This window comes from Myotis nattereri, assembly GCF_964212035.1.
Source record: "Myotis nattereri genome assembly, chromosome: 2".
Taxonomy (NCBI): domain Eukaryota; kingdom Metazoa; phylum Chordata; class Mammalia; order Chiroptera; family Vespertilionidae; genus Myotis; species Myotis nattereri.
In genome coordinates, this window is record NC_138076.1 from 111,853,847 (window position 1) to 111,856,865 (window position 3,019).

At 44.8% G+C, this 3,019-nt stretch overlaps 1 pseudogene across 1 annotated transcript; it reads right to left on the bottom strand.

Annotated features, from left to right (window-relative positions):
- Positions 1 to 1,246: 1,246 nt before the first annotated feature.
- On the bottom strand, positions 1,247 to 2,473 carry LOC308512788 (glyceraldehyde-3-phosphate dehydrogenase-like; annotated as a pseudogene). The gene is made up of 2 exons: positions 1,701 to 2,473; positions 1,247 to 1,456 (listed from the first exon to the last, which is right to left on the bottom strand). The product of its transcript is annotated as a glyceraldehyde-3-phosphate dehydrogenase-like (transcript).
- Between the last annotated feature and the right edge of the window lie 546 nt (positions 2,474 to 3,019).

Genomic DNA, 3,019 nt, shown 5'->3' on the forward strand with positions numbered 1-3,019 from the left:
AGACTCAGAAAGGAGGAAGATATTCATATACATTTTACTAATTTTCTTTCATCTCTGACACTTCTATTATAGAGAAAGGGCAAATAGCAATAATAAAATATTTCCTCTAATTAATCCCTTTTTAATGTGCACAAATTTTGTGCACCAGGCCACTAGTATTATGTATAATTCCCTCATTTCAGTGAAGAAGAACCTGAGGCTCAACAAAGTCTAGGGTCACAAAGCTAACAAATGTTGGAATCAGGATCAAAGTCAAATCTGCTTTCTCCTCCAAATCCTCGCATTGCTTTTCCAGGGATTGTTAATCAGCTGCAGTTCAGTTTCATAACTTGTAATACATATTATTAAGAAGGAATAAGTATTTAATGTATTTTAGGAAGGATAGTAACTTAAATCTCTATTTTTTTAAATTGAGTTTTCCTATCTATAGTTCATTCCGGGTTACTCTCAGCTTCTGATGTCATTCTGTGTCTTTATTTGTTTTAGAACTTGAATTTATCTATAATTTACTTTCTCTAGAATTACGTTTTTCAAATCACAGTTTGTAAGCTAAGAAATCAATTTGGTGGTTTGTAAACACTGTTTATTAAAAACAACAACAGCCCTGGCTGGTGTGGCTCAGTTGGTTGGGTGTCATCCTGTGCACTGAAGGGTTGCTGGTTTGATTCTGGGTCAGCGGACATGCCCAGGTTGTGGGCTTGATCCCCAGTCGGGAACAAGCAGGAGGTAGCCATCAATGTGTTGCTCTCATGTTGATGCTTCTTTCACTCTCTCCCTCTCCCGTCTTCTCTCTCTCTGAAATTCAATAAACACACACACACACACACACACACACACACACACACACACACAACCCCCCTCAAAACCAATAGCAACAACAAAATGGAAGAAAACAGTACAGAGTATATTTAAATAGAGTAGAATATTATAAAATACAAAATCCACCTAAGGTAGTAAAGGCAATAATTTTCTAATGTAACTTTTATTTCAATTATGTAGTTATGTATATAGTTAGGTTTGTACTGGGTCTTTTTTTTTTTTTTTTTTTTTGGTTGGGTACAGTGAACTTTATTGATGGTGCACAACAAAGTAGGGCTCCTTATGCCCCTCCCTTTCTCCAGGGGGTCTGAGATGGAAACGGTGGTGAGGAGATTCTTAGTGTGTTGGGGGACCAATCTAGGTCAAGGACTCCCCAGCAGCTGAGGGCCTCTCTTCCTCTTGTTGGGACTGATGGTCCAGGGGACTCTTACTCCTTGGAGCCCATGTGGACCACCACCACCCTGTTGCTGTAGCCAAATTCATTGTCATACCAGGAAATGAGCTTGACAAAGTGGTAATTGAGGGCAATGCCAGCCCTGGCATCAAAGGTGGAGGAGTGGGTATCACTGTTAAAGTCACAGGAGACAACCTGGTCTTCAGTATAGTCCAGGATGCCCTTGAGGGGGCCCTCTGATGCCTGTTTCACTACTTCTTTTTTTAAAAAAATATTTTTATTCATTTCAGAAGGAAGGAAGAGGGAGAGAGAAATAGAAACATCCATGATGAGAGAGAATCATGGATTGGCTGCCTCCTGCAAGTCCCCCACCGGGGATTGAGCCCACAACCCGGGCATGTGCCTTTGACCAGAATCGATCCCAGGACCCTCCAGTTCACAGGCTGATGCTCTATCCGCTGAGCCAAACTGGCTAGGGCTTCACTACCTTCTTGATATCATCGTATTTGGCAGCTTTCTCTGGGCAGCAGGTCAGATCCACAACCGACACATTGGGGGTGGGGACATGGAAGGCTATGCCCGTGAGCTTCCCATTCAGCTCAGGGATGACCTTGCCCACAGCCTTGGCAGCGCCAGTAGAAGTAGACATGATGTCTGGGCAGCCCCTTGGCCACCATGCCACAGCTTCCCAGAGGGGCCATCCATGGTCTTCTGGGTGGCAGTGATGGCATGGACTGTGGTCATGAGTCCCTCCACGATGCCAAAGTTGTTTGGATGACCTTGGCCAAGGGGGGCCAAGCAGTTGGTGGTGCAGGAGGCATTGCTGACAATCTTGAGGGAGTTGTCACACTTGTCATGGTTCACACCCATCACAAACATGGGGGCATCCGCAGAAGGGGAAGAGATGATGACCCTCTTGGCTCCGCCCTTCAAGTGAGCCCCAGCCTTCTCCATGGTAGTGAAGACACCGGTGGACTCCACAACATACTCGGCACCAGCATCTCCCCATTTGATGTTGGCGGGATCTCGCTCCTGGAAGATGGAGATGGACTTTCCATTGATGACAAGCTTTCCGTTCTCGGCCTTGACTGTGCCTTTGAACTTGCCATGAGTAGAATCCTACTGGAACATGTAGACCATGTAGTTGAGGTCAATGAAGGGGTCATTGATGGCGACAGTATCCACTTGGCCAGAGTTAAAAGCAGCCCTGGTGACAAGGCACCCAATGCGGCCAAATCCGTTCACTCCGGCCTTCACCATCGTGTCTCAGGGTTGTGGCTGCTGGCACAGCACAGGAGGAAAGGCTGTCTGACCAACAGGAGGAGCAGAGAGCCTGTACTGGGTCTTTGTGTATAATATGTATCCTAGTGATTGTCATGGTCAAAAAAGTTTATAAGACAATTCTCTATAATGTATTCCTTTATACAGTGTTTTAAAGTATATAAGAATGATATGTTTACAGACTGTAAAACCTCAGAGGGAAGGCAGAGGAGGATGGAAGGTCAGAGAGATCAATCAATGAACTCATATGTGTTCATATGCACAACCCAGAAACACAGACAATACAGTGGTGAAGGCTTGGGGGGAGAGGAGGTGAGGAGAGGGAAATGGGAAAAAAGGGGACATATGTAATACTTTCAACAATAAAGATTTATTTTTTAAAAAATGATATATTTAGACTTAAATATTATAAACTAGAAGTCCAGTGCATGAATTTATGCACCAGTGGGGCCCCTCAGCTTGGCCTGTGGTATTGGGCCGAAACCAGCTCTCCGACTCCCCCTAGGGGTCCCAGGTTGCGAGAGG